Genomic DNA, 13,602 nt, shown 5'->3' with positions numbered 1-13,602 from the left:
TGTCTGTCTGTCTGTCTGTCTGTCTGTCTGTCTGTCTGTCTGTCTGTCTGTCTGTCTGTCTGTCTGTCTCTCTCTCTCTCTGTGACCTTTCTTCTAGCCATATATTTACCAATTCAAGCTCACCTGGTGTTTGTTTCTGTGTGTGTGTGTGTATGTTTATGAGTGAGAGTGTGAGTGATTCATTGTGGATAGATGAGGGTGTAGCATAGTATGGATGCAGAGGAAAGTTGTTTGAAGGACTGTTGGAAGGACAGTTTCGACCAGTTTCTCACCGCAGGAAAATAATCCATCTGTAACAGGAAATGGGAATTATTATGTGGATTACAATTGATGGATATTCTTATAAGGGTTGATACATTTTTGGTGAGGGCAAATCAAGTCTGACATTTTTAAATGGAAATGAAAAACTTTAGTAGCCTTTTTAAACCTTGAATAAATTACCAGTTGTATTTCCTGCCGTGCAGGGAAATTCTCTGAAACAACAGAGTGATCAAATTAAGATAGCACATCTGTAGGTGAAAAATCTGTCGTTATGCCCTTTAGCAATGCACTTAACCCTAATTTGCTTCAGGGGCTCCGTACTACTTTGGCTGACACTGTAAAACAACACATTGAACTGCAGGTAGCTGGTGACATACACTACCGGTCAGAGGTTTTAGAACATCTACTCATTCAAGGGTTTTTCTTTATTTTTTACTATTTTCTACATTTTAGAATATTAGTGAAGACATCAAAACAATGAAAAACACAAATGGAATAATGTATTAACCAAAAAAGTGTTAAACACTTAAACACAAATTGAGATGAATTGCGATGAGTTGGACCGCATAGGGAAGGTAAAGCAGCCAACAAGTGCTCAGCATATGTGAGAACTCCTTCAAGACTGTTGGAAAAGCATTCCAGGTGAAGCTGGTTGAGAGAATGCCAAGAGTGTGCAAAGTTGTCATCAAGGCAATGGGTAGCTATTTGAAGGATCTCAAATATAAAATATATTTTGATTTGTTTAACACTTGTTTAGTACTGCATGATTCCATATGTGTTATATCATAGTCTTGATGTCTTCACTATTATTCTACTAAGTAGAAAATAGTAAAAATGAAGAAAAACCCTTAGGTGTTCTAAAGATTTTGACCGGTAGTGTGTATATATATATACTGCTCAAAAAAATAAAGGGAACACTTAAACAACACAATGTAACTCCAAGTCAATCACACTTCTGTGAAATCAAACTGTCCACTTAGGAAGCAACACTGATTGACAATAAATGTCACATGCTGTTGTGCAAATGGAATAGACAACAGGTGGGAATTATAGGCAATTAGCAAGACACCCCCAATAAAGGAGTGGTTCTGCAGGTGGTAACCACAGACCACTTCTCAGTTCCTATGCTTCCTGGCTGATGTTTTGGTCACTTTTGAATGCTGGCGGTGCTTTCACTCTAGTGGTAGCATGAGATGGAATCTACAACCCACACAAGTGGCTCAGGTAGTGCAGCTCATCCAGGATGGCACATCAATGCGAGCTGTGGCAAGAAGGTTTGCTGTGTCTGTCAGCGTAGTGTCCAGAGCATGGAGGCGCTACCAGGAGACAGGCCAGTACATCAGGAGACGTGGAGGAGGCCGTAGGAGGGCAACAACCCAGCAGCAGGACCGCTACCTCCGCCTTTGTGCAAGGAGGAGCACTGCCAGAGCCCTGCAAAATGACCTCCAGCAGGCCACAAATGTGCATGTGTCTGCTCAAACGGTCAGAAACAGACTCCATGAGGGTGGTATGAGGGCCCGACGTCCACAGGTGGGGTTGTGCTTACAGCCCAACACCGTGCAGGACGTTTGGCATTTGCCAGAGAACACCAAGATTGGCAAATTCGCCACTGGCGCCCTGTGCTCTTCACAGATGAAAGCAGGTTCACACTGAGCACATGTGACAGACGTGACAGAGTCTGGAGAAGCCGTGGAGAACGTTCTGCTGCCTGTAACATCCTCCAGCATGACCGGTTTGGCGGTGGGTCAGTCATGGTGTGGGGTGGCATTTCTTTGGAGGGCCGCACAGCCCTCCATGTGCTCACCAGAGGTAACCTGACTGCCATTAGGTACCGAGATGAGATCCTCAGACCCCTTGTGAGACCATATGCTGGTGCGGTTGGCCCTGGGTTCCTCCTAATGCAAGACAATACTAGACCTCATGTGGCTGGAGTGTGTCAGCAGTTCCTGCAAGAGGGAGGCATTGATGCTATGGACTGGCCCGCCCGTTCCCCAGACCTGCATCCAATTGAGCACATCTGGGACATCATGTCTCGCTCCATCCACCAACGCCACGTTGCACCACAGACTGTCCAGGAGATGGCGGATGCTTTAGTCCAGGTCTGGGAGGAGATCCCTCAGGAGACCATCCGCCACCTCATCAGGAGCACGCCCAGGCGTTGTAGGGAGGTCATACAGTCACGTGGAGGCCACACACACTACTGAGCCTCATTTTGACTTGTTTTAAGGACATTACATCAAAGTTGGATCAGCCTGTAGTGTGGTTTTCCACTTTAATTTTGAGTGTGACCTCCATGGGTTGATAAATTGGATTTCCATTGATTATTTTTGTGTGATTTTGTTGTCAGCACATTCAACGATGTAAACAAAAAAGTATTTAATAAGATTATTTCATTCATTCAGATCTAGGAAGTGTTATTTTAGTGTTCCCTTTATTTTTTGGAGCAGTATATATATATATATATATATAATGTGTATATTTGTACTGCAGGGATTTAAGAGCAGAGAGTGACTGAGCAGGGTTTTATGATGCAGGGTTATAAGATAAACGTGTATTCTGAGTCAGAGAGTCATCTGATGCATCACAAACATGTGGTGTGGAATACGCATGTAGCATGGAGCAGATATCTGCATCACCCCTGTGTAGATGTAATTATCATCTGACTGTGTTGCACCTTGATCTAGGAAAGGGGTGAAACACACACACACACACACTCTCACACACACACACACTATGAGATTGAAAATCAACATATTGACTATGACACCAATCAACTAAATTGGATATAATCAATAATCAATGTATTAATGGAAGACACCCCAGGGAGCCTTTTGGGAAATCCCATTGAGATTGGGTCTCTCTCTCTCTCTCTCTCTCTCTCTCTCTCTCTCTCTCTCTCTCTCTCTCTCTCTCTCTCTCTCTCTCACTCACTCACTCACTCACTCACTCACTCACTCACTCACTCACTCACTCACTCACTCACTCACTCACTCACTCACTCACTCACTCACTCACTCACACACACGCAAAGGCACTTACACAAGTCATTCTTACAGTACTTAGCGGTGAGCTCCAGCTCTGAGAGCAGTCTCTCTGGTCCCTCTGCTGTCATTACACTGATGGACACTGTGTGTGTGTGTGTGTGCTCATTTTTACACACTGTTAGGCTGCATGTTCAGGGAATGTGACCACAGGATGAGCTCAATTTCACTAGCAATGCAATGTGCGCACACACACACACACACACACACACACACACACACACACACACACACACACACACACACACACACACACACACACACACACACACACACACACACACACACACAGCATTCTCAGGGTCCTATCCCTCGCACAGTAGATGATGACAGAGTGTTTTCTATAGAACAGAATAGGGCCACAGAGCTGTCAGACTTTCAGTATAGGACCATAGAGCTGTCAGACTGTCAGTATAGGGCCACAGAGCTGTCAGACTGTTAGTATAGGACCATAGAGCTGTCAGACTGTCAGTATAGGACCATAGAGCTGTCAGACTGTCAGTATAGGACCATAGAGCTGTCAGACATTCAGTATAGGACCATAGAGCTGTCAGGCTGTCAGTAGAGAGATAAAGAGCTGTCAGACTGTCAGTATAGGACCATAGAGCTGTCAGACTGTCAGTATAGGGCCACAGAGCTGTCAGACTTTCAGTATAGGACCATAGAGCTGTCAGGCTGTCAGTAGAGAGATAAAGAGCTGTCAGACTGTCAGTATAGGACCACAGAGCTGTCAGACTGTCAGTATAGGACCACAGAGCTGTCAGACTGTCAGTATAGGACCACAGAGCTGTCAGACTGTTAGTAGAGAGATAAAGAGCTGTCAGACTGTCAGTATAGGACCACAGAGCTGTCAGACTGTCAGTATAGGACCACAGAGCTGTCAGACTGTCAGTAGAGAGATACAGAGCTGTCAGACTGTCAGTATAGGACCACAGAGCTGTCAGACTGTCAGTATAGGACCACAGAGCTGTCAGACTCTCAGTAGAGATACAGACTGTCAGACTGTCAGTATGGGACCACAGAGCTGTCAGACTGTCAGTATAGGACCACAGAGCTGTCAGACTGTCAGTATAGGACCACAGAGCTGTCAGACTGTCAGTATAGGACCACAGAGCTGTCAGACTGTCAGTATAGGACCACAGAGCTGTCAGACTGTCAGTATAGGACCATAGAGCTGTCAGACTTTCAGTATAGGACCATAGAGCTGTCAGGCTGTCAGTAGAGAGATAAAGAGCTGTCAGACTGTCAGTATAGGGCCACAGAGCTGTCAGACTTTCAGTATAGGACCACAGAGCTGTCAGACTTTCAGTATAGGACCATAGAGCTGTCAGGCTGTCAGTAGAGAGATAAAGAGCTGTCAGACTGTCAGTATAGGACCACAGAGCTGTCAGACTTTCAGTATAGGACCACAGAGCTGTCAGACTGTCAGTATAGGACCACAGAGCCTTCAGACTCTCAGTATAGGACCACAGAGCTGTCAGACTGTCAGTAGAGAGATAAAGAGCTGTCAGAGTGTCAGTATAGGACCATAGAGCTGTCAGACTGTCAGTATAGGGCCACAGAGCTGTCAGACTTTCAGTATAGGACCATAGAGCTGTCAGGCTGTCAGTAGAGAGATAAAGAGCTGTCAGACTGTCAGTATAGGACCACAGAGCTGTCAGACTTTCAGTATAGGACCACAGAGCTGTAAGACTGTCAGTATAGGACCACAGAGCTGTCAGACTGTCAGTATAGGACCACAAAGCTGTCAGACTGTCAGTAGAGAGATACAGAGCTGTCAGACTGTCAGTATAGGACCACAGAGCTGTCAGATTCTCAGTAGAGAGATAAAGAGCTGTCAGACTGTCAGTATAGGACCACAGAGCTGTCAGACTGTCAGTATAGGACCACAGAGCTGTCAGACTGTCAGAAGAGAGATACAGAGCTGTCAGACTGTCAGTATAGGACCACAGAGCTGTCAGACTGTCAGTATAGGACCACAGAGCTGTCAGACTCTCAGTAGAGAGATACAGACTGTCAGACTGTCAGTATGGGACCACAGAGCTGTCAGACTGTCAATATAGGACCACAGAGCTGTCAGACTGTCAGTATAGGACCACAGAGCTGTCAGACTGTCAGTATAGGACCACAGAGCTGTCAGACTGTCAGTATAGGACCACAGAGCTGTCAGACTGTCAGCATAGGACCACAGAGCTGTCAGACTGTCAGTATAGGACCATAGAGCTGTCAGACTTTCAGTATAGGACCATAGAGCTGTCAGGCTGTCAGTAGAGAGATAAAGAGCTGTCAGACTGTCAGTATAGGACCATAGAGCTGTCAGACTGTCAGTATAGGGCCACAGAGCTGTTAGACTTTCAGTATAGGACCATAGAGCTGTCAGGCTGTCAGTAGAGAGATAAAGAGCTGTCAGACTGTCAGTATAGGACCACAGAGCTGTCAGACTTTCAGTATAGGACCACAGAGCTGTCAGATTCTCAGTAGAGAGATAAAGAGCTGTCAGACTGTCAGTATAGGACCACAGAGCTGTCAGAGAGTCAGTATAGGACCACAGAGCTGTCAGACTGTCAGTAGAGAGATACAGAGCTGTCAGACTGTCGGTATAGGACCACAGAGCTGTCAGACTGTTAGTATAGGACCACAGAGCTGTCAGACTGTCAGTATAGGACCACAGAGCTGTCAGACTGTCAGTATAGGGCCACAGAGCTGTCAGACTGTCAGTATAGGACCACAGAGCTGTCAGACTCTCAGTAGAGAGATACAGACTGTCAGACTGTCAGTATAGGACCACAGAGCTGTCAGACTGTCAGTATAGGACCATAGAGCTGTCAGACTGTCAGTATAGGGCCACAGAGCTGTCAGACTGTTAGTATAGGACCATAGAGCTGTCAGACTGTTAGTAGAGAGATAAAGAGCTGTCAGACTGTCAGTATAGGACCATAGAGCTGTCAGACTTTCAGTATAGGACCATAGAGCTGTCAGGCTGTCAGTAGAGAGATAAAGAGCTGTCAGACTGTCAGTATAGGACCATAGAGCTGTCAGACTGTCAGTATAGGGCCACAGAGCTGTCAGACTTTCAGTATAGGACCATAGAGCTGTCAGGCTGTCAGTAGAGAGATAAAGAGCTGTCAGACTGTCAGTATAGGACCACAGAGCTTTCAGACTGTTAGTATAGGACCACAGAGCTGTCAGACTGTCAGTATAGGTCCACAGAGCTATCAGACTCTCAGTAGAGAGATACAGACTGTCAGACTGTCAGTATAGGGCTACAGAGCTGTCAGACTGTTAGTATAGGACCACAGAGCTGTCAGACAGTCAGTATAGGACCACAGAGCTGCCAGACTGTTAGTATAGGACCACAGAGCTGTCAGACTGTCAGTATAGGGCCACAGAGCTGTCAGACTGTCAGTATAGGGCCACAGAGCTGTCAGACTGTCAGTATAGGGCCACAGAGCTGTCAGACTGTTAGTATAGGACCACAGAGCTGTCAGACTGTTAGTATAGTGCCACAGAGCTGTCAGACTGTCAGTATAGGGCCACAGAGCTGTCAGACTGTCAGAAGGACACTAAATGTGTAGTTGCAGAGCAGGGCTGATACAATGGGGGAGGATGGGCTATGATTTTTGTTAAAGACTGGAGCTAGATGTCTCTGTTCTACCCAAACTGGTATCAACCAGCTGTAGACCATTAAGATTAGAGATGTCTCTGTGTAGACCCAGCCTGGTATCAACCAGCTGTAGACCACTAAGGCTGGAGCTAGTTGTCTCTGTGTAGACCCAGCCTGGTATCAACCAGCTGTAGACCACTAAGGCTGGAGCTAGTTGTCTCTGTGTAGACCCAGCCTGGTATCAACCAGCTGTAGACCACTAAGGCTGGAGCTAGTTGTCTCTGTGTAAATCAGTACTATTGTCTTCTACTAAGAGGCAGCGTGACCCAGTGGCGTCGCGTTATCTTATCCACTCTTATTACAGTTTGCTTTCAAAATATGAACGCACGCAAACACAGACACACAAACACACACACACACACAAACTGTCAATGGGGTTTGGCAACCATCTGCTTTGGCGGTAAAGAAGGAAGAATGGAGAGTAACAGCTACTATAGAGGATAGAGAGGTAGAGTAACAGCTACTATAGAGAATAGAGAGGTAGAGTAACAGCTACTATAGAGAATAGAGAGTAACAGCTACTATAGAGGATAGAGAGGTAGAGTAACAGCTACTATAGAGAATAGAGAGGTAGAGTAACAGCTACTATAGAGAATAGAGAGTAACAGCTACTATAGAGGATAGAGAGGGAGAGTAACAGCTTCTATAGAGAATAGAGAGGTAGAGTAACAGCTACTATAGAGAATAGAGAGTAACAGCTACTATAGAGGATAGAGAGGTAGAGTAACAGCTACTATAGAGAATAGAGAGTAACAGCTACTATAGAGGATAGAGAGGGAGAGTAACAGCTTCTATAGAGAATAGAGAGGTAGAGTAACAGCTACTATAGAGAATAGAGAGGTAGAGTAACAGCTACTATAGAGGATAGAGAGGTAGAGTAACAGCTACTATAGAGAATAGAGAGTAACAGCTACTATAGAGGATAGAGAGGGAGAGTAACAGCTTCTATAGAGAATAGAGAGGTAGAGTAACAGCTACTATAGAGAATAGAGAGGTAGAGTAACAGCTTCTATAGAGAATAGAGAGAAACAGCTACTATAGAGAATAGAGAGGTAGAGTAACAGCTACTATAGAGAATAGAGAGGTAGAGTAACAGCTACTATAGAGAATAGAGAGGTAGAGTAACAGCTACTATAGAGAATAGAGAGGTAGAGTAACAGCTACTATAGAGAATAGAGAGAAACAGTTACTATAGAGAATAGAGAGTAACAGCTTCTATAGAGAATAGAGAGTAACAGCTTCTATAGAGAATAGAGAGAAACAGCTACTATAGAGAATAGAGAGGTAGAGTAACAGCTACTATAGAGAATAGAGAGGTAGAGTAACAGCTACTATGGAGAATAGAGAGAAACAGTTACTATAGAGAATAGAGAGTAACAGCTTCTATAGAGAATAGAGAGAAACAGCTACTATAGAGAATAGAGAGGTAGAGTAACAGCTACTATAGAGAATAGAGAGAAACAGTTACTATAGAGAATAGAGAGTAACAGCTTCTATAGAGAATAGAGAGAAACAGCTACTATAGAGAATAGAGAGGTAGAGTAACAGCTACTATAGAGAATAGAGAGTAACAGCTACTATAGAGAATAGAGAGGTAGAGTAACAGCTACTATAGAGAATAGAGAGTAACATCTACTATAGAGAATAGAGAGTAACAGCTACTATAGAGAATAGAGAGTAACAGCTACTATAGAGAATAGAGAGAAACAGTTACTATAGAGAATAGAGAGGTAGAGTAACAGCTACTATAGAGAATAGAGAGTAACAGCTACTATAGAGAATAGAGAGTAACAGCTACTATAGAGAATAGGGAGTAGTGGGAAAGCATTCTGATCATCCTGAGTTACTGTTTAAAAGGTTAGAATTATAAAGGTCGTTTTCATGTTAAAGTGAAAATGGAAGGTTTTTCATCCCCATTCTGGCCTCTCTCTTGTTATCTGTGATCGTATGGGCAAAGCTTGCTCACACATATAGACATACACAGATACAGGCATGCTGTCAACCCACACAGAGCCTTCGGTTCATTAGTATTCATACATCCTGAAGCAGACAGTGCAGTCCCATTGTACTCTTCTTCGCTGGACCACGGGTCCAGAAATGAAAGCCCAAGGTGATAAGTGAATATGACTTAATTCTTTGTCTTAAATGTCTGTGATTGTACCAAAGCAATGGCACATGGACGATAGTCCCTTTAACTACTTCACACACGCACACACACACGCACACGCATGCACGCACACACGCACGCACGTAAGCGAAGGCACACGCACACGTACACACACGCACACACGCACACACACACACACGTGCACACATGCACAAACACACACACACGCGCACACACACTTTATCCCAAGGCGGACAGAAAGGTCAAAGTATTTAACTATTTCATCTCCCGAATGACAGAAGGTACTAATGTCCACCCAGATCTGTGACGGATGCGTCCCTCAATCACTGTAAAAATCAATCCCAGTCACTCACTCTCGTTGGTCAAGATGGAGTGTGGAGGTGGTTGCTAACTGTTGTGAGGCGACTCGCTTAGACGGACCATGCTGAATGTTGCTATTCATTGGGTGGACAGAGTTTGAATGTGAGTACGAAAGACTCTGTAAAACATTGATTAGCCACAACAAAAGTGTAGCTCACCAGGAAAAGATAAGCACCATGGTCCATGACGCACAAGTCAATACATTACATTCAATGCCAAAAAAAAGCTGCAATGGGTATATTGGTGAGAGACCCAGACAGACAGACAAGGAGGAAGGTACGTCTGTCACACAATGTAGATGTTAACTATTATCTATTAACTAGATAGGCAGAACTCTACTGCATGGGGAGGCAGGTAGCCTAGTGGTTAGAGCATAGGGGCGGCAGGTAGCCTAGTGGTTAGAGTGTAGAGGAGGCAGGTAGCCAAGTGGTTAGAGCGGTGGGGCGGCAGGTAGCCTACTGGTTAGAGCATTGGGGAGGCAGGCAGCCTAGTGGTTAGAGCATTGGGGAGGCAGGTAGCCTAGAGATTAGAGCGTTGGGGAGGCAGGTAGCCAAGTGGTTAGAGTGTAGAGGAGGTAGGTAGCCTAGTGGTTAGAGCATTGGGGAGGCAGGTAGCCTAGTGGTTAGAGCGTTGGGGAGGCAGGTAGCCAAGTGGTTAGAGTGTAGGGGAGGCAGGTAGCCTAGTGGTTAGAGCGGTGGGGCGGCAGGTAGCCTACTGGTTAGAGCATTGGGGAGGCAGGCAGCCTAGTGGTTAGAGCATTGGGGAGGCAGGTAGCCTAGTGGTTAGAGCATTGGGGAGGCAGGTAGCCTAGTGGTTAGAGCGTTGGGGAGGCAGGTAGCCAAGTGGTTAGAGTGTTAGGGAGGCAGGTAGCCTAGTGGTTAGAGTTTAGAGGAGGTAGGTAGCCTAGTGGTTAGAGTGTAGAGGAGGCAGGTAGCCTAGTGGTTAGAGAGTTGGGGAGGCAGGTAGCCTAGTGGTTAGAACGTTGGGGAGGCAGGTAGCCTAGTGGTTAGAGCGTTGGGGAGGCAGGTAGCCTAGTGGTTAGAGCATTGGGGAGGCAGGTAGCCTAGTGGTTAGAGTGTTGGGGAGGCAGGTAGCCTAGTGGTTAGAACGTTGGGGAGGCAGGTAGCCTAGTGGTTAGAGCATTGGGGAGGCAGGTAGCCTAGTGGTTAGAGTGTTGGGGAGGCAGGTAGCCTAGTGGTTAGAGCGTTGGGGAGGCAGGTAGCCTAGTGGTTAGAGCGTTGGGGAGGCAGGTAGCCTAGTGGTTAGAGAGTTGGGGAGGCAGGTAGCCTAGAGATTAGAGCGTTGGACTAGTAACCGAAAGGTTGCAAAATCAAATCCCCGAGGTGACAAGGTAAAAATCTGTCGTTCTGCCCCTGAACAAGGCAGTTAACCCACTGTTCCTAGGCCATCATTGAAAATAAGAGTTTGTTCTTAACTGACTTGCCTAGTTAAATAAAGGTAAAATGAAGTCACATATCAGACTTCTCATTGCATGTGTAATTAAAGGTGATTTAATGGGATCGTCGTTAAGCTCTTATATAATGTACAAAATGGTTGACGTGGTACACAATGCTTCAGGGACCCATTTTGGCTCATCACCACTACATTCAAAACTACTGGCTGAAATCATATATAACCTTTATAACACATCTTTAAGGTCCTGGACTCTTCATTTACCCAGGCGCTAATGGACTGTCATGGTCTTTTCATTGTTTACAGCAACGTCCTGATCTGACTGATGACTGGGGTTAATCCTATTGATTCATTTGATAGATTTACATCTCATGGCTGAATAGGTGTCACTATGGTGACAGCACATGGGTTAAGAAACTAATCAAAAAAGGTAATTGGATTGAATGGGCTGATTGATGTGAATGGGCTGATTGATGTGAATGGTTTTGATTGATGTTAATGGGTTGATTGATGTGAATGGTTTTGATTGATGTTAATGGGTTTGATTGATGTTAATGGGCTGATTGATGTTAATGGTTTTGATTGATGTTAATGGGTTTGATTGATGTTAATGGGTTGATTGATATGAATGATTTGATTGATGTGAATGATTTGATTGATGTGAATGATTTGATTGATGTGAATGATTTGATTGATGTGAATGGGTTGATTGATGTGGATCAAGTCCCGAAGCAGTTGATAAACCTAAGGCAGGGATCCTCCATTACATTAAACCGTGGGCTGATTTTTCCTTGAGCAGATGGTCGGAGTTATAAATAATTTGTACACCGAATATTTACCGCAAGAATCCCAAACACATATACTATCTGACAAAACCAGAATCCTTTCAAACCTTGATAACATTGGGATATGATCACATATGCCTCTCTAATTATATGTAGGAATACTTTGAAAAAGATTTCCTCAATTAAAATCACTTTGACCTCATTTACTGGTAACTTTAGTATTTTAATGAACGAACACACACACACACACACACACACACACACACACACACACACACACACACACACACACACACACAGGCTACAAAGCATACACCCATCAGTTCTCCTATCCTGCAGCTTGCCCCTGAATAACATTCAGGATTGTTTCATTGTCACAGGTCCCTTTGTGTGTGTGTGTGTGTGTGTGTGTGTGTGTGTGTGTGTGTGTGAGCATCGAGCCAACTGTAACAGAGGGTTGTTTTTCTGCATGAGAGCCAAGAGTCAGCTGAACCCCCTGGAGAGGAGTGGGGGAGTTTAGGAGGAGAGGAGAGGGTGAGAAAACAAGCAGAGGAGTGAAAGAGGAGGAGGGGAGAGGTCCAGAAACAAGTGACTGTGAAAACATGCAAACCAGCCCTCTCTGATGAATGAATGAACCCAGCTGTGTGGTGAGCATTCTTGCACAAAATGGTTGCTGTGGGGTGAGCATTCTGGCACAAAATGGTTGCTGTGGGTGAGCGATCTGGCACAAAATGGCTGCTGTGGGGTGAGCATTCTGGCACAAAATGGTTGCTGTGGGGTGAGCAATCTGGCACAAAATGGCTGCTGTGAGGTGAGCATTCTGGCACAAAATGGCTGCTGTGAGGTGAGCATTCTGGCACAAAATGGCTGCTGTGCATCATCCAGGTAGGTAGGTATTAGGCCCGGTGTACATGTTGTCCAGTTACTCCCATACAAAGTAAAATGATAAAAGTGCTGTAAGAAAAGGGATGATGTAAACTGTTCTTAGCTGCTAACAGATTGAGCTGCTACATATTCAAAGCATTCACTGAGGCTTTGGCACACGAAGCAGTAATTCTGCACGGAGCGGTGAGGTGACACGAAGCGGTGAGGTGAGTGTGTGCGTATACGTGTGTGTGTGTGTGTGTGTGGGTGTGTGTGTTCTCGAGTTTATGCAGGCTTGGAGAAAGGGGGGAGGAGAGGAGGAGTAAAGGAGAGGGATGGATGGGAGCTGGTTGGGGGGAGGATGTGACAGGTTGGAGGTAGGATGTGACAGGTTGGGGGGAGGATGTGACAGGTTGGGGGGAGGATGTGACAGGTTGGGGGGAGGATGTGACAGGTTGGGGGGAGGATGTGACAGGTTGGGGGGAGGATGTGACAGGTTGGGGGGTGGATGTGACAGGTTGGGGGGTGGATGTGACAGGTTGGGGGTAGGATGTGACAGGTTAGGGGGAGGATGTGACAGGTTGGGGGGAGGATGTGACAGGTTGGGGGGATGGATGGGAGCTGGTTGGGGGGAGGATGTGACAGGTTGGGGGGAGGATGTGACAGGTTGGGGGGTGGATGTGACAGGTTGGGGGGTGGATGTGACAGGTTGGGGGGTGGATGTGACAGGTTGGGGGGAGGACGTGACAGGTTGGGGGGTGGATGTGACAGGTTGGGGGGTGGATGTGAGCTGGTTGGGGGGAGGACGTGATAGATTAGGGGGTAGGATGTGACAGATTGGGGGGTAGGATGTGACAGGTTGTTCTGAACATGGGAACAATCTGTCATAGAGGTGGAGGACAAGAAAATAATGGACTAAATTCTGTTAAAACACAAAGTCATGTGACTTGGTGGACTTCCATTCAACCGCTCAACAGATGTCCAGCCGTCCTAAACCTTACATTATCTCAGCCTGTTTCCATGACAACTCATCAAATAATCACTGTCCTTGGCTATGTTGTGCATTCAGTTATTTTCTAATGCTTT

The 13,602-nt window shown here is 45.7% G+C and overlaps 1 protein-coding gene across 3 annotated transcripts in view; it reads left to right on the top strand.

Annotated features, from left to right (window-relative positions):
- Positions 1 to 13,602, top strand: part of LOC115206628 (voltage-gated potassium channel subunit beta-1) — a 140,481-nt gene that overhangs the window by 13,349 nt on the left and 113,530 nt on the right. The gene's annotated exons all lie outside the window — the stretch shown is intronic.

The sequence above is a fragment of the Salmo trutta genome, chromosome 13 (assembly GCF_901001165.1).
Source record: "Salmo trutta chromosome 13, fSalTru1.1, whole genome shotgun sequence".
Taxonomy (NCBI): domain Eukaryota; kingdom Metazoa; phylum Chordata; class Actinopteri; order Salmoniformes; family Salmonidae; genus Salmo; species Salmo trutta.
Note: the sequence above shows the minus strand (reverse complement) of the source record. Positions and strands in the feature narration are given on the sequence as shown.